This window comes from Rhinopithecus roxellana, unplaced genomic scaffold (assembly GCF_007565055.1).
Source record: "Rhinopithecus roxellana isolate Shanxi Qingling unplaced genomic scaffold, ASM756505v1 contig3950, whole genome shotgun sequence".
NCBI lineage: Eukaryota > Metazoa > Chordata > Mammalia > Primates > Cercopithecidae > Rhinopithecus > Rhinopithecus roxellana.
Genome location: NW_022142869.1, coordinates 30,471 through 52,603, shown reverse-complemented (window position 1 = coordinate 52,603; position 22,133 = coordinate 30,471). Strand labels below are relative to the sequence as shown.

At 39.4% G+C, this 22,133-nt stretch overlaps 1 non-coding gene across 1 annotated transcript; it reads right to left on the bottom strand.

Annotated features, from left to right (window-relative positions):
* Nucleotides 1-20,937: 20,937 nt before the first annotated feature.
* Nucleotides 20,938-21,041, bottom strand: LOC115895940. Its single transcript, XR_004055990.1, has one exon. It is a non-coding gene; the product is annotated as a U6 spliceosomal RNA (small nuclear RNA).
* Between the last annotated feature and the right edge of the window lie 1,092 nt (nucleotides 21,042-22,133).

Genomic DNA, 22,133 nt, shown 5'->3' with positions numbered 1-22,133 from the left:
GATACACATATAGATGTGTATATATATTTCATGTTCATGTATATATACACATATAGATGTGTATATATATCTATATATATGTGTGTGTATTTATATGTATATCCATTTATAAAGATCTTTAAAAATTTCAGCAAAATTCTGTAGTTTTTACTATAAAGGTCATGCCCATCCTTTACTAAATTCATTCCTATGTATTTTATATTTTTATGCTATTGCTAAATGGTTACTTAATTTTAATTTTCTAAATTCTGCTTCTAGTGTATAGAGATGCAATGGGTTTTGTATATTGGCCTTCTATATTATGACATTGGTAATTCACTTTTTAATAATTGTTATTTTCTTATAAATTCCCTAGGATTTTCCTATATAAACAACTATGCTGTCTGTGAATAAAGACAGCTTTATATTTTTCCTTCCATATTTATTTCTTTGTTTGTCTTATTTCATTGGGGAGGACCTCCAGTCAAATAGAATAAAAGTGGTAGGAGATGAGATCCTTGCCTTATTTCTGGTTTATAAGGGAAAACATTTAGTCTTCCATCATTAATTGCAATTAGCCATCCCTAGTGCTCTTGTTGTCATATCAACTTGACACATTATAAATCCAATCTCCAGTCTTATCTTAAAATAGTCTTAAATAATCTTGCCTTACAATAGTCAGTTGTCTCTCAAGAAAATTCAGAGAGAAAAAAGTCCATGCATTTTAATATTTATGTGCTAATTTACCACTTCTGCTGCTCTCTACTCCTTCTTGCAGATCCAAGTTTCTGTTTCCTTTTAACATAATAATACCTTTAGCAATTTTTATAGTAACAGATATACTGGCTATGAATTCTGTGAGCTTTCATTGATCTGAAAATATCTTTGTTTTCCTCTCATTACTGAAGGCTGTTTCACTGGATATAAATTTAGTTGTTTAACAGTATTTTCTTTTTAAAATATCAAATATTTCAGATTTCCAGTTCTGAGGATATAGCAGAGGTGACATGAGATTTGAGGTGTATTAGTCTGTCTCTCACTGCTAATAGAGACATACCCAAGACTGGGTAATTTATAAAGAAGGAGGTTTAATGATCTCACAGGTCTGTATGGCTGGGAGGCCTCACAATCATGGTGGAAGGCAAAACAAGTAGCAAAGGCACGTCTACATGGATGATGGCAGGCAAAGAGTGAGAACCAAGAGAAAGGGGTTTCCCCTTGTAAAACCATCAGATCTTGTGAGACTTATTCCTACCAGGAGAAAAGTATGAGGAAACTGCACCCATGATTCAAGTATCTCCCACCAGGTCCCTCCCACAACACATAGGAATTAAGGGATCTATAATTCAAGATGAGATTTGAGTGGAGGCACAGCCAAACCATATCAGGAGGGTTCTCTCTGGAAGCATGCCCAAGGCAGGCCTAGTGGGGCTCTGAGTAGGGCAGAGTGGGATTGATATTTACTTTCATGACAGGAAAGTCCTGTTGCTAGAATTGGGTCCAAATGAAGTACTAGAGAAACAAAAACAGCAATTGTTCAGCTCTGTTTCCCCTTAAGTCTGCAGGCTTCTCAGTAGTGTTGATGTCTCAGACCACATCTGCAACATGAGTTACAGAGCATCTCAGGAAATACAGGCTTGGGATACCTGCTCAGAGGCCTCAGTGATGCTTGATAAGGAGAATTTAGATGACATGGGCTATAAACTGGAGAACGATGTCATCATGCATGCTCTCACTGAGCAGCTGCAGGCTGCGTCTGCTGAGGGCACATCCACCATCTTCCATTCGCTCTGGAAGTGAACTGCCTTAGGACATACTGGAAGAAAGGATGCTTTTATAGACACTGAGTGTCCACCATGAAGAAATCCTCTGATGGTTATATCAGGGTTGTTCTTTCTTTTTTCTTTTTTTAAATCAGGTTTATTCAGGATACAACTTACATACCATAAAATTCACCCATTTTAGGTGTATAATTCCATGATTTTTAGTTCATTTACACAACTGTGCAACCATCACCATAATATCATTTTAGAACATTTTCATCACCTCAAAAAGAAACCTCATGCCCAGTGATAGTCATTCTCCATTCCCATCCCCGCCCCTGGCAACAACTAATCTACTTTCTGTCTTTCTAGATTTGCCTTTTCTGGACAATTCATATAAACAGAATCATAAAATATGTAAAACAGAAACAAACTGGCTGCGCTCAGTGGTTCACCTATAATCTCAAAGGGCCTATAATCTCAGCACTTTGGGAGGCTGAGGCAGGAGGATCACTTGAGGCCGATAGTTTGAGACCAGCAGTTTGAGACCAGCCTGGGCAAGAGTAAGAACCTGTCTCTACAAAAAAAAAAAAAAATTAGCCAGGTGTGTTGGTAGGCACCTGTAGTCCTACCTACTTGGGAGGCAGACACAAGAGGATTGCCTGAGTTCAGAAGTTTCAGGCTGCAGTGAGCCTTGCCGCAGCACTCCAGCCTGGGCGACAGAGTGAGACTCTGTCTCCAAAAGAATTTAAAAGCAAAGCAAAACAAAACAAAAAAATACTGATTTGAAGATTTCTACTATTTCTGATGAGATTCAGTGGTTTTTAATAACAGTGTTCCTCTGTATGTGCTTTTATTTTCTAGCTGTTTAAATATTTTCTCTGGCTAGGCATGATGGCTCATGCTTGTAATCCCAGCATTTTGGGAGGCCAAGGTGGGAGGATTGCTTGAGGCCAGGAGCTCAAGACCAGCCTCAGCAACCTTGTCTCTACAAAAACAGCAAAACCTTGTCTCTACAAAAAAAATTAAAATTAACCAGCATAGTGGCATGTGCCTTTAGTCCCAGCTACTCGGGAGGCTGAGGCAGGAGGATTGCTTGAGCCCAGGAGTTCAAGGCCACGGTGAGTTATGATCATGCCACTGCACTCCAGCCTGAGCAACATCTTGTCTCAAAAAAAAAAAAAAAAAAATTAAATTAAAAAAAAACTTTATTCCTGGTTTTGAGTAGTAGGTGCATAAGCATGATTTTGTTTGTATTTCTCCTCAAAGTTTTTTTTGAGTGTCCAATTTCATGTATGTTAGAATATTTGATATTTTCCCATATGCCCATGAAGTTCTGTTTATTTTTCTACTGTATTTTTTCTTCATTCTTTAGTGTGGATAGATTCTCTTGATTTGTCTTCAAGTTTACTGACTTCTTTTTTCATTTCCAATGTGCCATTAAATTCATTCAGTAAATGTTTATTTTATTTATTGTAATTTTCAATTTTAGAATTTCCATTTGTTCTTTTTTATAACTCCCAATTCTCTGCTGAGATTCCCTATTTTGTCACTCATTATGACCACATTTTCCTTTAGTTCTTTGAACATATAATATTTTAGTGTTTGTCTGCTAATATTTAGGTCACCTCTGGATTCATTTCTATTGCCTAACTTTTTTCTTGACAATGGGTCACATTTTTCTGTTTTTTTTTTCCCTATAGTTAGAAATTTTTTATTTTCTATTGTGTGTCAATTCTCTAAGTGTGTCAATGACATGCTTTAGAAACTATGGAGTCTGTTATTTACCCATGAAGAACATTACTTTTTGGTCTAGCATACACTTCAGTCACTAGCTGATCCCCTTGAACTTGTCTTGACTGTATTTCATGCTTTGTTATGGCAAGTCTGTGAAAAACCCAGACCCTCTAACTTCATAGCACTCAACCTCAAACTCGGATTTATTTCAGGGCTTGGCTTTAGTTAGTTAGTTTGTTTTAGGGCGGATCTATAATAGGCCATACTCTAGGGTGTAGTCCTTACTCCTAAAGCACAGCTTCTGTGATGTCTCAGTCTGATGCTTGAGATATTAACAAGGTGTTAATGGCATCTCTCCATTCTGGCTGGTCTGGATCTCCAATATCCCCAGGGCTTCTTTATTTTTATCTCTTATATTCTGTTCAATTCCTAACTCCTTATCAGCCTCTCTGGTAATCCTACACGGTCATACCTTGTGCATGTGCAGCCAAACCCTCATCTAAGACCCCATGGGTCTCAAAGGGCCTATAATCTCAGCACTTTGGGAGGCTGAGGCAGGAGGATCCAAACCTACAACTGTAGGGCCCCTTCCCTGCACGTCTCTCTCTTCTTCACAATGCCTTGCCCTTCAGATTCCAGTTGCTTCAGCGACCCCAAACTCTGAATTCTTGACTCCCCAGCTCAGCAAGGGGTCATCTCCTAGTAGGCCATCTATAGGCACAAATCTCTGTCTTTCTGTGGTCAACTTTCATTCCTCCTCCATGTCTTCTGCTATCCTGGATGGGTCAGGTTCACAAATTAGGTCATAAACCACCTGTACATAACAAATTATTATGGAGGTAAGCTTCTTGCTGATCAGAGTTCCGTGTACTTCTTACTCCCATACACTCCCCTAATTCTGCTTCTCAACTGTCCATTTCCTCAACTCCCTGCTCATTCCTTTCTTCTTCAACACATGGTTTTCCTCACCTCACCTTCTTTCCTAGGATATTAAAATAGGATAAAATGTGTCATTACTGTATTTTCAAAATTATTATTTTTTAAATTTCTTGTTTCTTGGGCCATATGAATATGTATCTCTATATCTCTGTGTAGATCAGTTTGTATATACATGAGCACATGGCGGGTGTTCCTGCATATGCTGGTAAGAGTGTATGTGGCATATTTTCCATAGAATGAAGTTGGAAGAATAAGGCTGGAGGATATTCAGTGGGAGAGAACTACCTTTGCTAAGCATTGACTCTGAGTCCAGGCATAAAATATACTCTTTACATAGAAATCTGATTTAATCCTCATTATTCCCCTATGAAGTAAGGATTCTTACTTTCATTTTTCAGAAAGAAAACAGAATTCAATGAGGCAAGGTAACATGTCCAAGACCACACACCTGGTAAGGAACAGAGCAAGGATTCAAATTGTGAACCCAAAATAACTGAGACAGGTCTCAGTTAATTTAGAAAGTTTATTTTGTCAAGGTTAAGAATGCACCCATGGCCGGGCACGGTGGCTCAAGCCTGTAATCCCAGCACTTTGGGAGGCCGAGACGGGCGGATCACAAGGTCAGGAGATCGAGACCATCCTGGCTAACATGGTGAAACCCCGTCTCTACTAAAAAAATACAAAACTCTAGCCGGGTGAGGTGGCGGGCGCCTGTAGTCCCAGCTACTGCGGAGGCTGAGGCAGGAGAATGGCGTAAACCCGGGAGGTGGAGCTTGCAGTGAGCTGAGATCCGGCCACTGCACTCCAGCCTGGGCGACAGAGCGAGACTCCGTCTCAAAAAAAAAAAAAAGGAATGCACCCATGACAGAGCCTCAGGAGGTCCTGAAGACTTGTGCCCAAGGTGGTCGGATACAGCTGGCTTTTACACCTTTTAGGGAGACATAATTCCTCAATCAATACCTGTAAGATATAAATTGGTTCTATCTGGAAGGGTGGAACAACTTGAAGGAGGGGCTTCCAGGTCTTAAAGGTAGATTTAAACACTTTCTGACTGGCAATTGGTTGAAAGAGTTATTGTCAGTAGAAAGGAATGTCTGGATTACAAGAAAGTATTGTGGAGACCTGGTTTTTATCATGCAGATCAAGCCTCCAAGTAGCAGGCTTTAGACAGAATTTACTGTAAATGTTTCTTATCAGACTTAAGATCTGTGTTGATGTTAATGGTGAGGGATATAATGAGGCATGTCCAACCCCCACTTCCATCATGGCCTGACCAAGATTTTTATGTAATTCTGGAATGCCTTTGGCTGACAGGAGTGATCCATTCAGATAGTTCGGGGAGCCTTAGAATTTTATATTTTTTTTTACAAAACCAACATCCCTCCAGCTCAAATCAGAACTCTTTCCACTCTATAACAGTCTCTCCCCAGAAAGAGTAAGTTAAGAAATGTGATCAAAAGGTAAGTAGTTCCCTGACTCGTGAAGTTGGAATTTTAAACTCTGTAAAATACTTGAAGATATTTTTCTGAGCCAAATATGAGTGATTATGGCCGGAGGCACAGTCTCAAGAGGTCCTAAGAACATGTGCCTGATGTTGTCACGCTACAGTTTGATTTGATACATTTTAGGAGGACTTAAGACATTAATCAATACATATAAGCTATACATTGGTTTGATCCAGAAAGACAGGACAACCTAAAGTTGGGGAGGGTTTCAGGTCATAGGTGGGTAAAGATTTTCTTTTCTTTTCTTTTCTTTTTTTTTTTTTTTGAGACAGAATCTCTCTCTGTTCCCTAAGCGGAGTGCAGTGGTGTGATCTTGGCTCACTACAGCCTCTGCCTCCTGGGTTTAAGTGATTCTCTGCCTCAGTCTCCCAAGTTGCTGGGACTACAAGTGCACACCACTACACTTGGCTAATTTTTGTATTTTTTTGTAGAGACAGTGTTTTGCCATGTTGGCTGAGCTGGTCTCGAGCTCTTGGCCTCAAGTGATCTACCTGCCTAAGCCTCTCAAGGTGCTGGGATAACAGGTGTGAGCCACCATACCCAGCCTAGATTAAGGTTTTCTGATTGAAAGAGTTAAGTTATTATCTAAAGACCTGGAATCAATAGAAAGGAGTGTCTGGGTTAAGATAAAGGGTTGTGCAGGCCGACGTTCTTATTATGTAGATGAAGCTTGCAGGCAGCAGGCTTCAGAGAGAATACATTGTAATTTTTTTTTTTTTCTTTTTAAATCAGACTTAAAAAGATACCAGACACTTAGTTAATTCTCTCCTGGATCAGGGAAAGATCTGGAAAGGAAAGAGGATTCTCTACAGAATGTAGATTTTCCCCACAAGAGACAGCTTTGCAGGACCATTTCAAAATTCATAACAGACCTGCTGTCACATGATGTATCTTATTGCTACAAATAGCCTGTTCTATCAGTTTTTTTATTATTATTATTTTTTTGAGACGGAGTTTCACTCTTGTTGTCCAAGCTGGAATGCAATGACGTGATCTCAGCTCACCACAATCTTCACGTCCCAGGTTCAAGCAATTCTCCTGCCTCAGCCTCCCGAGTAGCTGGGATTACAGGCATGCGCCACCATACCCGGCTAATTTTGTAATTTTAGTAGAGACGGGGGTTTCTCCATGTTGGTCAGGCTGGTCTCGAACTCCCGACCTCATGTGGTCCACCCAAAGTGCTGGAATTACAGGTGTGAGCCATCTGACATGGCCTATTCTATCAGTTTTAAGATCTCTGTTTTAATGTGAATGCTGGTGGTTGTGCTTGAATTTCAAAGAGAGGAGGGTATAATGAGATATGTCCAACTCCCCCTTCCCATCATGTCTGAACTGGTTTTTTCAGGTTAATTTTGGAATGTCCTTGGCTGAGAGGAGAGGTCCATTCCTTTGTTAGGGGGTTTGGAAGTTTATTTTTGGTTTACAGAATGAAGGACGGGAGATACATAGGAAAGTAGACTCATGGTCTGGCATTGTCTTATTGGAATTGCTGGATCTTAGGGTCTTTTATGATAACCTCCTACCTGAAACATGAGTGATCTGCGAGGCTTTGTGCTCAGGCACTGGTGAATGATAAGGGTGGGAGAACTTAGCTGAGAGGGTCACAGATTTGAGTAACTAAGAAGTGCAGAAAGGGAATCACAGGACACACAAGGAAATGAGCCCAAGGTCTAGAAGAAAAAGGGATTGAGGATGAAGTCAACAGGAAGAACAGAACCCTTACATGACAAAAGGGCTATTTATGCACTGAAATTTACAGGAATCACCAGAGGTAGAATTAATGCAGCAGAGGGAGGGACTTCCCAAAAGAGACAGCGTTTCAGTGGGTGCAACCTTGAACTGCCCTTGGCTCCCCAGGGGCTGCCAACGTGAACTATAATCAGGATGAAACAAGCAGTCAGGCTGGAAACGTTAGCATATTAGGAAAGTATATTGAAATGAACATGATGTCATGACAAGCACAAAAAGAAGGGAATCAGTTTGAAAAAGAGAAGAAAGTAAAAGGAAGTAAGAATCTCTCTGAGATTCTGCTGCTCTGGCCAAGGAAGTAAGACTGGAGTTGGGGTGGGGTCCAGATGCATGATCCCTAGAAAGCTGTACTTTCTAATGAGGACTGATGAATTCCTAGGCTTTCCCCAAACTGGATTAAATGTAAATACTCCTTGCTTTGGAAAGGCAGCCTGCCTTCTTTACTTTTTTATATTTTAAAATATAAATGATTGCTTAAATTTCACAAAATTCAAAAGGGGCAGAAGAGTACACAGGGAAAAGTTGTTCCCCCTTCTTCATCTGATCTTCAGTTCCCTTTTCCAAGGGCAGCTGCTATTACCAGGCTTTTATGGATCTTTTCAAAGGTAGTCTCAGCATTTAAAAACATCTATGCGTATGGCCTGGCGTGGTGGCTTATGCCTGTAATCCCAGCACATTGGGAGTCCAAGGAGGGAGGATCACTTGATGCTGGGAGGTTGAAACTAGCCTGAGCAATATACAGAGACCTCGTCTCCACAGAAAATTAAAAAATTAGCCAGGCATGGTGGTGTGTGTCAATAGCCAGGCGAAGGTGGGAGGATCCCTTGAGCCCAGGAATTTGAGGCTGCAGTGAGCTATGATCTTGCCACTGCACTACAGCCTGCGTGACAGAACGAGACCATGTCTTGAAAAATAATTTTTTAAACTGTATATATTTATACTTTTCACACAAATGATAGCTCTTCTGCACATTTCTTTTTAAAACTTTTTAATTTTTTAAATGTATTTTTGAAATTATTCCTTATCAGCACATAAAGAGTTGCCTTATTACTTTTTAACAGCCACATAATTTTCCATCTTAGAGATGTATCATAATTTAGGTAGCCTCCTGTTAATGGAAATTTAGGTTAATTTACAATCTTTCGCTATTACAGACTGCTTCAATAAATATCATTGAACATACATCACGTCATGTGTGTGAGAGAAAGAGGGAGACAGAGAGATACAGAAGGAGAGAATAAGAGAGAGAAGATGTGAAGATGCAGTGAAGGGCATGAGTGTTTTGAGATATGGAGAATGTTTGCCCCCCTTCTTTAAATGCACACAGGCTACCCATGTGCTGACTAGGTGGGGCTGGCCTGTGGACACCCTGACTGATGGGAAGAAACCATCAGAGATACCTAGATACATACTGTTTGTCTCAGTTCTTGCGACAACATGGTGAGGCATGGAGGTGAGTCATTCCTGTATTTTATCACAGAGTGTCAAGATCAGAAGGGGCTAGAAATTCCAAAGTAACACAGTGACTTCTGATCAGTCTCTTGGACACTCTAATACTGGAAAAGGTAGCCTCTCTGGATAACAGATACAGATATTTGGTCTGTAGAAGTTTAAGTCGTTTAAAAAAAACTTTATTGTATTTATTTATTTTGGTAGAAATGAAGTATTGCTATGTTGTCCAGGCTGGTCTTGAATTCCCGATCTCAGGCAGTCCTCCTGGGTCAGCTTCCCAAAGTGCTAAGATTACCAGCTCGAGCCACTGTGCCCAGCCTAGAAGGAAGTTGTGCTCATGATAAGTACATAAACCGCCTCTCTGGTCCACACTGGTCTTTGGGATGGGCCCAGGATCCTCTGCTAGGTCCGGCCCAGGGTAAGCACAGCTGAGAGAGCACCAGGCCTCCCATACCACTAGGTTCTGCGAGGACCTGGGGCCCTGTGAGGACCCAGCTGGGCCATCCCCAAACATGCAGTTCCCAGATTCTAGAGTAATTAGGTGTTTTCTTGATGCTCACATACCCACATCCAAACACAACAGCACTTGTGTTTTCAAAGACGGGACCTTGGTAATCCTGTCCTCCCACCCAGATCTGCCCTCTGTGCTGTGGGGAGGTTATGAGATATGAGTGGGTCACAGCTCAGTGCATTCCCAGCATTGTGTTGGGTCACTGGCTTAGCTTGGAACCGGCTCAGGATAATCACGCTTTTCATCAGCCGCCCCTGTTTCCCTTCCTCATTCCTCTTCCGTGTGAACTTCCACCCCCAGCCTGGAATAAAGCCCTTTGACTCTCAGCATTCCAGGTTCTTGAGAAACAAAAGTAGTTCCCACTGTCTCCGCAAGCCCGCCCTTCCGTCGGAACTGGGGGTCCTTAGACCCCGGACCCAGACAGTGGCTCCATTTCCTGTGGACACTTCCGAAACTGGTTTATCAAATCTCACTTCTCGGGATGCTTTTAGGCTGCCTGGACACACACACTCCTCCCAGACTCCGCTTTGGATTTTCAGGCCTGTTCTGATTGACTTGCTGTGGTCACTAACATTTTCAGGATATTTCCCATGGAATTCCAGGTTCTAAGTAGGTGCCCTGAGGGTTGCTACAGAGAGCCTCTTTATTTATATATATATATATATATATATATATTTTTTTTTTTTTTTTTTTTTTTTTTTTTTTTGAGGCAGAGTCTTGCTCTGTCGCCCGGACTGGAGCGCAGTGGCCGGATCTCAGCTCACTGCAAGCTCCGCCTCCCAGGTTTACGCCATTCTCCTGCCTCAGCCTCCCGAGTAGCTGGGACTACAGGCGCCCGCCACCTCGCCCGGCTAGTTTTTGTATTTTTAGTAGAGACGGGGTTTCACCGTGTTAGCCAGGATGGTCTCCATCTCCTGACCTCGTGATCCGCCCGTCTGGGCCTCCCAAAGTGCTGGGATTACAGGCTTGAGCCACCGCGCCCGGCCGAGAGCCTCTTTAAACACAGAGCTCCCCAGCCCCTTCTTATAAAACACTGTGAAATATATCATACTTTTAGAAAAGAACAAAAACACACGCATGTATGTACAGTTGAAAAATAATTATAAAGCCAATACGTGTGTAACTTTCACCCAGGTCAAGAAATAAAATATTGTCAGAACCCTAAAAGCCCCCTGCGTGGCCCTTCCTAATCTACTTTAGATGTTTAAAGTTGCAGCTAAGAGCTCCCTTCCTAAGCAAGTCTGAAAAATACTGGGTTAAGGGATTATTTCCTGAATGCCCCTATAGCCATATTCACTGTTAAATCTTGTATGTTCCCGTTTTCTCTCTAGGTCTCAGAGGCTCCGAAATTTTGCTCTCTCCCTACCCCTGACCTCTACCTCCCAGACTCAAGTAATCCTTTTGCCTCAGCCTCCCAAGTAGCTGGGACTATAGGCACCCGCCACCATGCCTTTTTTTGATTTTCTGTAGAGACAGAATCTCACTGTGTTGCCCAGGCTAGCCTTGAACATCTGCACCCAAACAATCGTCCTACCTCAGCCTCCCAAAGTGCTGGGATTACAGGTGTGAATCACTGCATCTGGCAGATTTTTTTTTTTTTTTTTTTTTGCTAATATCAAGGACTTCTAGCTTTTTTCCTTTATATTTATCTGTTGCTTTCTATTCACTTTTCCCCTCCTTCCCCATCATAAGTCATCACTGGCCATCTTTCATGAATACAACAAATCATTCCTTCCCAAAGATGGAAATAATTGTAGAGTACAAACCATACACAGGCCACTAATTACAGGGACAGACTGGTTACATAATCCAGTTCTGTTTATCATTTTTCATTAGAATACTCGAAATACAGGAGACATTTAATAAATATTTTTGAATAGTTGAAAGTTTCTTGGAATAGCTCCTACTATTCCTGTCCAGAATGTTCTTCCTCTTGGTTACTAAAGAAACCATCAGATTCCTAGTTCTTCCTTGATTTTCATTTTCTTTTTTGAGGTGGAGTTTCACTCTTATCACTCAGGCTGGAGTGCAGTGGCGCGATCTCAGCTCACTGCAACCTCCGCCTCTCGGGTTCAAGCAATTCTCCCACCTCAGCCTCCCGAGTAGCTGGGATTACAGGTGCCTGCCTACACCCAGCTAATTTTTGTATTTTTAGTAGAAATGGGTTTCACTATGTTAGCCAGGCTGGTCTCAAACTCCTGACCTCAGGTGATCCACCTGCCTTGGCCTCCCAAAGTGCTGGGAGTACAGGCGTTGGTCACCGTGCCCGGCCTGCTTTTCTTTTTCTAAGTTAAGTATCCTCTGCCCCTCTGGGGCCAGACACCAGAGAGTCAGTCCTTCTGTGCCTTTTACCATTTATGTTTCTTTATTGAAATTTATAAGACCTCCAGTTCAGTATTGAATAAGTGGTGAATGCAGGCACACTTTTGTCTTGTTGATTCTAAAGACAATGCATTCTCTTCCTGCCTTCCTTCATTTTTCTCTCTGCCTTTCTCTCTTTCTCACTCTCATTCTCTCTCTCTCCTTCCTCTCTTTCTTATTCTCTCTTTCTATCTCTCCTTTCACCCAGGGCCTTTTATTAATGAATATCCTGCAAGATTGAGGAAGGAGACCGGCTAGAGCAGGGGAAGTATGGCTATATTCAGAAACTCTAATATTGGCATCAGGCTCTGTTTCTCTACTTTCTTATGGTGGCTTCTTTCTGAGGTAGGGTCTTCTCTCCTATTCAGACAAATGGCCACAACAACTCCAGGCTTTCAGTCTTCTAAATTATCAACCCAGAGAAGACAAAGTGCCTCTTTTCTAATACTTCCAGCAAAATTCTGGGAGTGAACACTCTGGCTAATTGGTTCAGCCTGGGTAAAAAGCCTGTTCCTGCAATCAAGGTGATATTATCATTGGTCAGACCTGACTCACCTGCCCACCCCTGGGGGAAAGTGGTTGGTGAGGTCAGCCCCATTTGAACCATATGAAGTTATTAAAGGTGTTTATCCAAAAGAAAATAGGATTGTTGTTCACACTGGGGCCTGTCAAGGGGTGGGTGGGGAGAGGGAGAGCCTCAGGAAGAACAGCTAATGGATGCTGGGCTTAATACCTAGGTGATGGGTTGATCTGTGCAGCAAACCACCACGGTACATGTTTACCTATGTAACAAACCTGTACATCCTGCACATGTACCCTGAACTTAAAATAAAAGTTGAAGATAAACAGAAAATAGGCGTGTTGTTACCTGAAGAAGAGGGTGTGGATATTCGTAAACTAACACAACAGCTACCTGCTATAGGCAGCATCTGAGCTGGGTTTGCAGGATGGACAGGATTTAAGCCTAGAGCAATAAAGAACAAGGGAGAGATAAATAGTACATGTGGAAGCCAGGGAAGTGCAGTGTAGACGGTTGAACCAGCAGCCTGGCCCCCCAGGAGGCCCCATGATAGTGAACAGAGAAGCCTTGTGTCCTCCTTGTTTCTTACTAAAATACTTGTTTGTAGTATTATTATTTTTTATCTTTAAAGTTTGCATATGTATACATAGATATGTATGTATGTATGTATTTTTTTTTAAGAGACAGAGTCTTACCTGTCGCTCAGGCTGGAGTGCAGTGGCACAATCACAGCTCACTGCAGCCTCGACCTCCCAGGGTCAAGCAGTCCTCCTACCTCAGCCTCCTAAGTAGCTGGGACTACTACAGGTGTGTGCCTCCACACCTGGCTAATTTTTTCCTTTTTTATAGAGAAGGGGTCTCCTTATGTTGCCCAGGCTAATCTCTAACTCCTGGGGCCAAGGAATTCTCCCACCTCAGCCTCTCAAAGTGCTGGGGTTACAGACACGAGCCACCACACCCAGCAACAATAATTTCTTAACATAATCTAGTAATAAAATCTTCATTCAAATTTCTATGATTGTCTCAAAAAAAACCACTTTTATTTATAAGTTGGTTTGTTTAATTAAGATTCAAACACAGTCCGCACATTGCATATGGTTATGTGTCTCTTAAGTCCTCTTTTTTCAATAAACTTTTGAGGATTAACTTTAAGTCTCTTTTAATCTTTAATATCCTCTGTTCTCATCCCTCCCCCCCCCCCCCCCGCCACCTCATGTGTTTATTTGTTGGAGAAACTGGATTTTACAGGGTTTGACTGGGCAGCACCTCCCCAGTCATAAAAACTGAGTTGTTTAACATGTTTCTTTCTTTGGAGCTCTTGCCTCTAAACTGAAGATAGGTCTAGAGGCTTGATTACACTTAGGGTAATTTTCTTTTGTTTTCTTTCTTTTTTTGACAAGTCAACTTCATAGGTGGTGGTGTGTACTTTCCATTGCATCATAACAGGGGGCACGTCATGTCTGGTTCTCTTTTTGTTTGTTTGTTTTGTTTGTTTTCTTTTTGAGACGGAGTGTCGCTCCGTTGCCCAGGCTGGAGCACAGTGGCACGATCTCGGCTCACTGCAAGCTCTGCCTCCCGGGTTCACGCCATTCTCCTGCCTCAGCCTCCCGAGTAGCTAGGACTACAGGCACTCGCCACCACACCCGGCTAATTTTTTGATTTTTGGTAGAGACAGGGTTTCACCATGTTAGCCAGGATGGTCTTGATCTCCTGACCTCGTGACCCACCTGCCTCTGCCTCCCAAAGTGCTGGGATTACAGGCGTGAGCCGCCGTGCCCAGCCATGTCCGGTTCTTTTAAATGGAATACTTCCACTGCTTCAGCTTTCTGAAAGATGTGAGCATTTTGGGTACATACTATTTATTAGATCTAAAAGTTCCCTTTTGTTCCTAGTTTGAAAAGACTTTTCAAAAACTGTAAATGGATGCTTAATTTACTAAATGCCCTTTCTGCATCTATTTAGGTATTTTCTTTTCTGCTTTGGATAACAGGATTTTCTGTCCTCATAAATTAAGTTAGGGGATGAGCTCTATTTTTTTCAGTTCTCAGGAAGAGTTTGTGTTGGATTGGAATTTTGACTTCTTTGAGTGTTTTGGTAGAATTTGCTTGTAGGTCTTTCTATGTGGACCTGGTGTTTTCCTTGTGGGAATATTTAAAACCACTGATTCAATTTCTTGAATGGTTTCAGACCTATTAAGGTTTTCTACTTCTTAAGTCAGTTTCAGTGAGTTATGTTTTCCTATGAATTAATTTGTTTCATCTAAGTTTTCAAAATTATTGGCATCAAATTTTCATAATATTTCCTTTTAATGTCACCTTTTCCATTGCTAATATTCTGTACTTATGTCTTTTTTCATTTTCTTGATCAATATTGCATAGGGTTTGTTGTTGTTTCCTAAAGAAGAGGGTGTGGAACTTTTGGCTTTCATGGTCTTCTCCATTCTAAACTTTCCTTTTCACTGATTTCTACCCTTTATTATTTCCTTTTTTTTTTTTTTTTTTTTTTTTTGAGACGGAGTCTCGCTCTGTCACCCAGGCTGGAGTGCAGTGGCCTGATCTCAGCTCACTGCAAGCTCCGCCTCCCGGGTTCACGCTATTCTCCTGCCTCAGCCTCCCGAGTAGCTGGGACTACAGGCGCCCACCACCTCGCCCGGCTAGTTTTTTTGTATTTTTTTAGTAGAGACGGGGTTTCACCATGTTAGCCAGGATGGCCTTGATCTCCTGACCTCGTGATCCGCCCGTCTCGGCCTCCCAAAGTGCTGGGATTACAGGCTCGAGCCACCGCGCCCGGCCCCCTTTATTATTTCCTTTCTACTTTCTTTGTATGTGTTCTGGTACACTTCTTTAAACTTTTTTTCTTTACATTAATTAATTTTTTTTTTTAGAGAAGGGTCTCACTATGTTGCCCAGGCTGGAGTGTAGTTACTATTCACAGATGCTATCAGAACTCACTGCAGCCTAAAATTCCTGGGCTCAAGCAGATCCTCCCGCTTCAGCCTCTTGAGTAGCTGGGACTATAGGTGACATTGCATCCGACCAAACTTCTTAAGTTGAATACTTAGTTCCCTATTTTTTTTTTTTTAAGACACAGCCTAGCTTTGTTGCCCAGGCTGGAGTGCAGTGGCACAATCATAGCCCACTGTAACCTTGAACTCCTCCCTCAGCCTCCCAAGTAGCTGGGACTATAGGTATGTGCCGCCATGCCTAGCTAATTGTTATCATTTTTTTGTAGAGATAGGATCTCCCTATGTTACACAGGCTAGTCTAGAACTCTGGCCTCAAGTGATCCTCCTGCCTTAGCCTTCCAGAGGGCTGGGATTACAGGCGTGGGCCACAGTACCCAGACTTTTGTTTCTAATATAGATGTTTAAGGTTATTAATTTTCTCTCCAGTTGCTGCCTCAGTCACATTCCTCTACTTATTTTCATTATAAAATAGTTTGAAAATGTTTTCTATTTTTATTTAAACTAATTTTTATTGCTTCTTTTTTGGCTCATGAGCATTAGGAAGTTAATTTCTATTTCTATGACTTTTTTTAAAGTTGAGTTTTACTTTATATTCAGTGAAATGCACAGATCATGTGTGTTGTTTGGTAAGTTTTACCAAATGTAGATACCTGTCTAAATCACACATCTATTAACATAGAGACCGTTTTCATGACAGCAAAAACGTATGCTTTTTCTATCAGCTCTTTCTCTTCCCTGCACAACGTGAAGCAAGGACTATTTTTATTTTTAGCATCACAGAATAGCTTTGCCTTTTATAAAATTTAACATAAATGGAATCATGCTATGTGATTCTCTTTATGTCTGGGTTCTTTTCTCCATTACATTGTTTTTGAGCTTTTTTCATGTCGTTGCTTATATTTTATTGTCATTCTCCTTCCTGTTTTTCTTCTTCTTCCTCCTCTTCCTTGTTCTCCTCCTCCTCTTTCTTCATAGTGTCACATTTCATGAAAATACCACAATTTACTTACCCATTCTCCTGTTGATGGATATATGGGCTGTTTCCAGTTTGGGGCAAATACAAGTGAAGTTGGTATGAGTGTTTTTGTACAAGTGTTTTTGTAGACTATGTTTTTCTTTCTCTTGGGCAAATACCTAGAAGTGGAAATGCTGAGTCATCTGGTAGATGGGTGTTTACCTTCATAAGAAGCCAAACAGTTTTCCAAAAAAGTTCTACCATTTCATACTCCTACCAGGAAAATCCTAATATTTGACATTTTATGTCTTTAATTTTAATTATTCTAGTGAGTAAAATATTATATTCTAGTTGTTTTTAAATTAGTTTTATGATTTTATAATGTATAGTTTACATACAAAAAAGACACACATATTATTGGGCATAATTTGGCAAGTCTTGACAAATGCACACACCTGTGTGTGTAACCACCACCCCTAATCAAGATATAGAACATTTCTGTCACCTCAGAAGATTTCCTTATGCTTCTTTACAGTCAATTACACCCACTTCTGCCCCAGGTTACAATCTCATTTCTACCACTTTATATTGGTTTTGCCTGTTCTAGAATTTTACATAAATGGAATTACACATGTTGTACCCTTTTTTGGTGTGGCTTCTCTCAGCATAATTTTTTTTTTGAGATTCATCCATATTTTTGAGTCTAATGTTATTTATTCCTTTTGACTGTGGATGTGCCACAACTTGTTTATCCATTCTCCTGATGATTGACATTTTTTTTTTTTCATTTCTGGCTAATTATAAACAAATCTATGAATATTCTTGTACAATAATTTTTTGGATCTATGTTTTTATTTCTCTTGGGTAAATTCCTAGGAGTAGAATGGCTAGACTATATGAAGGTGTTTGTTTAACTTTTCAAGAGACGATCAAACTGTTTTTCAAAGTAGTTATCTATCAACACCTGTGAAAAGAAGGGAAGAGGAAAACCAAAGAAAAAAACAAAGTGGTTACATAATTTTATATTCCCTATAACAGCGTATGAGAGTTTCAGTTGCTTTATATCCTTGCCAACACTTGGTATGGTTTTCTTAATTTTAACTATTCTATTATGAGTGTAGTGGTTTTAATTTCCATTTCCTTGATCATTTCATAGGTGTTAATTTTTTTTTTTTTTCTTCTTTGAGACAGAGTCTCGCTCTGTCGCCCAGGCTGGAGTGCAGTGACTGGATTTCGGCTCACTGCAAGCTCCGCCTCCCGGGTTCACGCCATTCTCCTGCCTCAGCCTCAGGAGTAGCTGGGACTACAGGCGCCCGCCACCTCGCCCGGCTAGTTTTTTGTATTTTTTAGTAGAGACGAGGTTTCACCGTGTTAGCCAGGATGGTCTCGATCTGCTGACCTCGTGATCTGCCCATCTCGGCCTCCCAAAGTGCTGGGATTACAGGCTTGAGCCACCGCGCCCGGCTGATAGGTGTTAATGTTGACCATCCTTACACATGCTACATATTCTTCTATGAAGTATCTGTTTAAACATTTCACCTGTTTTTGTGGACTATCTTCTTCTTATTGAGATGCAAGAGATATTTTCATATTGTATTTATAAATTATTTGTCAAATATTTTCTCCTAATGTGTAACATACCTTATCATTTACTTAAATAGACCTATTAATAAGCAGATTTTAATTTTGATAAAGTACAGCTTATCAATTTTTTATGGTTAAGGCTTTTCTTGTTTTAGCTAAGAAATCTCTGTCATTCCAAGTTCATGATAGTATTTTCCTTTATCTAGAGACTCTGTGGTTTTAACTTTTATATTTAGGTGGTGATCCATCTCAAATTAATTTTTGTGTATGTGATGAGGTAAACATCAAGATATATTTTTTCCCATATGGATATCCAATTGTTCCAGCACCATTTTTTAAGAATGTTTCCCCATTCATTTCTTCTGGTGCCTTTGTAAAAATGTAATTGACTATTTATTATTAAATTCATTTCTGACTCTGTTCTGTTCCATTTGACTATCTGCCTATCTTGACATCAATACCACACTGTCTTGATTATAATATCTTTATAGTAACCAGCAATGTAAGTCCTCCAAATTGGTTCTTTTTTTCAAGATATTTTTGTTTTATTTTGCTGTTACTATTATATGTCCTTTGCATTTTCATGTACATTTTATCATCAGCTTCTCAATTTCTACCAAGAAAACAAAAATCAAAATAACACATGCTGGAATTTTGTTTGGGATTACATTGACTATAGATCAATTTGGGTATAGAGATATATCATCCATGAACTTGGTATATCTCTCCATTTAGTCTGGCTTTTAAAAATTTCTTTCAGCAATGCTTTTCAAGTTTATATGTAGAGATTTGTTTATTTTATTTTTTAAGACAGGATCTCAGCCTGTTATCCAGGCTGGAATGAAGTGGCATGATTTTGGCTTACTGGAGCCTTGACATTGTGGGCTCAAGCAATCCTCTTGTCTCAGCCTCCAGAATAGCTGAGGCTACAGGTGCATGCCACCACACCTGGCTATTTTTTCTTTTTTTTTTTTTTAAGAGATGAAGTCTCATTATGTTGTCAGGCGGGTTGTAAACTCCTAGCCTCAAGTGAGCCTCCTGCCTCAGCTTTCCAAAATTTTGGGATTATGGGAGTGAGCCACTGCACCCAGTCTATATGTAGAGATATTAAACAAATTTTGTCAAATTTGTTACCAAGTATTTTATGTTCTTTGCTGATCATGTAAGTGACAGTTCTTGAATTTCATTTTTAAAATTTTTTTGTAGCTAGTATATATACAATTAACTGTCATATATTGACCTTGTAGGCTTTGATCAAAGTTTATATTTTATTAAAAGTGAGTTTTTTTGTAAGTTCCTCAGGAATTTCTTTATTTGTAAGTAGAGAAAATTTTACTTCTTCTTTTCCAACTTTACTTGCCTTATTTCACAGGATAGGGCCTCCAGTACAATGTTGGCTGTAAGTGGTGAGAGTCAATACTCTTGCTTTGTTCTTGATTTTGGAGAGAAAGCATTTGGTCTTTCACCTTTAAGTGTGATGTTAATTAAAGGATTTTTTTTTTTTTTTTTTTTTTTTTTTTTTTTTTTTTTTTTGAGACGGAGTTTCGCTCTGTGGCCCAGGCTGGAGTGCAGTGGCCAGATCTCAGCTCACTGCAAGCTCCGCCTCCCAGGTTTACGCCATTCTCCTGCCTCAGCCTCCCGAGTAGCTGGGACTACAGGCGCCCGCCACTTGGCCCGGCTAGTTTTTTTTTGTATTTTTTTAGTAGAGACGGGGTTTCACCGTGTTAGCCAGGATGGTCTCGATCTCCTGACCTCATGATCCGCCCGTCTCGGCCTCCCAAAGTGCTGGGATTACAGGCTTGAGCCACCGCGCCCGGCCTAATTAAAGGATTTTTAAGAGGCTTTGTTTAAGTTTAAAGTTTCCTTTGATTCCTAGGTTGCTGAGAGTTTTAATTATAAAATATTAAATTTTAACAATTATTTTTTCTGTAGTTATTGAGATGATAAAATTATTTTTCTGCTTAACTCTGTACACATGATAAACTATATTGATTGATTTTCAAAATGTTAAACTAACCTAGCATTCTTGTGGTAAGCCCCACTTAACCATGGTACATTATCTTTTTTATGATGACTAAATTTGATTTGGTGGCTGCTAATTCAATTTGTTAAGAATTTTTGCATTTATATTCCTGAGGATTATTTGTCTATGATTTTATTTTCTTATACCTTACTGGTTTCGTACTCTTTTGAAAGAGTTTGTTTAATGTTGGCATTATTTATTTCTTAAATGTTTGAAATAAATCAGTAATTAAACCAACTGGACTTGGAGTTTTCTTTAGGAAAAAGTTTCAAACTATGAATTCAATTTTTTAAATATTAATGGAGATTTTCTTTTTGTATTAGTTTCTGTAATTTTTATCTTTCAAAGAATTTGCCCATCTCATCTAGGTTATTGAGTTTGATGGTATAACCTTGTTCAAAATATTTCTTTGTTATCCTTCACTGTCTGTTGATTCTATAGTGATGTTCCCTTTTTCATTACTAATATTTTATTTCTTCCCTTTTTGTCTTGATCAGTTTATCTAGGGGTTTCTTAATTTTATTTATCTTTTCAAAGAAGTAACTTTTGATCGTGTTTGTTTTCCTTATTTTCTTTTTTCTGTTTTATTGATTCTGGCTTTAATATTGTTTTCTACCTTCAATTTATTTTGGGTTTAAATTTCTTTTCTCTTTCTATCTTATTAAAGTGGAAACATGTATCAGTAAGTTTTAAGTCTTTATTTTCTTCTATACTCATTTAAAACTCTGAATTTCCTAAGCATTGCTTTATCTGCATCCAACATATTTTGGTGTGTTATGTTTGCAATACTATCCAGTTCAAAATATTTTCTAATTTTCTCTGTGATATTTTTTCTTTCTGATCTATGGTTATTTAGAGGTTTTTATTTTTAATTGCTAAGAACTTGTGGATTAAAAAAAAAAGGAAGACTTCATGAATTTGCATGTCATCCTTGTACAAGGGTCAGGCTAATCTCTGCATCATTCCAGTATTAGTCTATGTGCTGCTGTAACAAGTACTTGTGGATTTTACATGTATCTCTCATTTACTGATTTCTAATTTATTTCCATGTGGAGAGAGTATTATCTGTGCAATTTAAGTCTTTTTGAAATGCATCGAGACTTATATTATGGCTCAGCATATGGTCTATTTTGGTTAATATCTGATGTGCTCTTGAAAATAATGTATGTTCTGGAGTTGTTGGTTATTTTCTTCTGTAAATGTCAATAATGTTAAGATAGTTAACCTAATTCATATCTTTTCAAATGTAATAGTTTTTTTTTAGTCTATTTGACCTATCACTTCCTGAGAGAGTAAATTTTGTTGTTGTTGTTGTTGATACAGGGTTGCTCTAAAAACTATAATATACATTCTTAATTTATCATAGCCTACCTTGCATTAATATTTTTGACTTATCAGAAGTGAATATGATACAAGATATTCCACTTATCTACTTCGCTTTCATTGTGCTACTGTTACTTTCATTTTACCTTCGTATGTCATAAACCCCACAATGATGATTCTCCCTTTAACAACACATGTTTTAGAGAAATTAAGAAATAAAAAAGTGTCTTTATTTTCACTACTACACTAATGAGGAAAGAAAAATTATTTTATATTCATATACTTACCATTTCTGGCATCTTTCACTGGGGAAGGGTGTGCAGAACCCAACTTTCTAACTGATATAATTCCCTATTTCCTTTCAGCCTGAAGATCTTCCCTTAGCACTTCTTTTATTGTCTGTGTGTGTGCAGGTCTACTGTTGATGAACTTGCTCAGCTTTTACCTATATAAAAATCTTTTATAGTCCATCTTTGTGCTTTCCATGTCATATTTAAGAAATATTTGCCTAACTGAATAGGTTTTTTTTTCTGTTGTTTATTCTAGAAGTTTTATGGTGTTGCCTTTTACATTTAGGTGTATCCATTTTTAGTTAATTTTATGTATGTTGTGAGGTAAGAATCAAGGTTCATATCATTTCTATACAATTGTTCCAGCACCATTTGTTGTGAAGATTATCCTTTCCCCATCAAACCTTGTTGAAAACTGATATGTATGCAGATCCACTTCTAAATTTTCCAATCTGTTCCACTGTCCTATAAGTATCT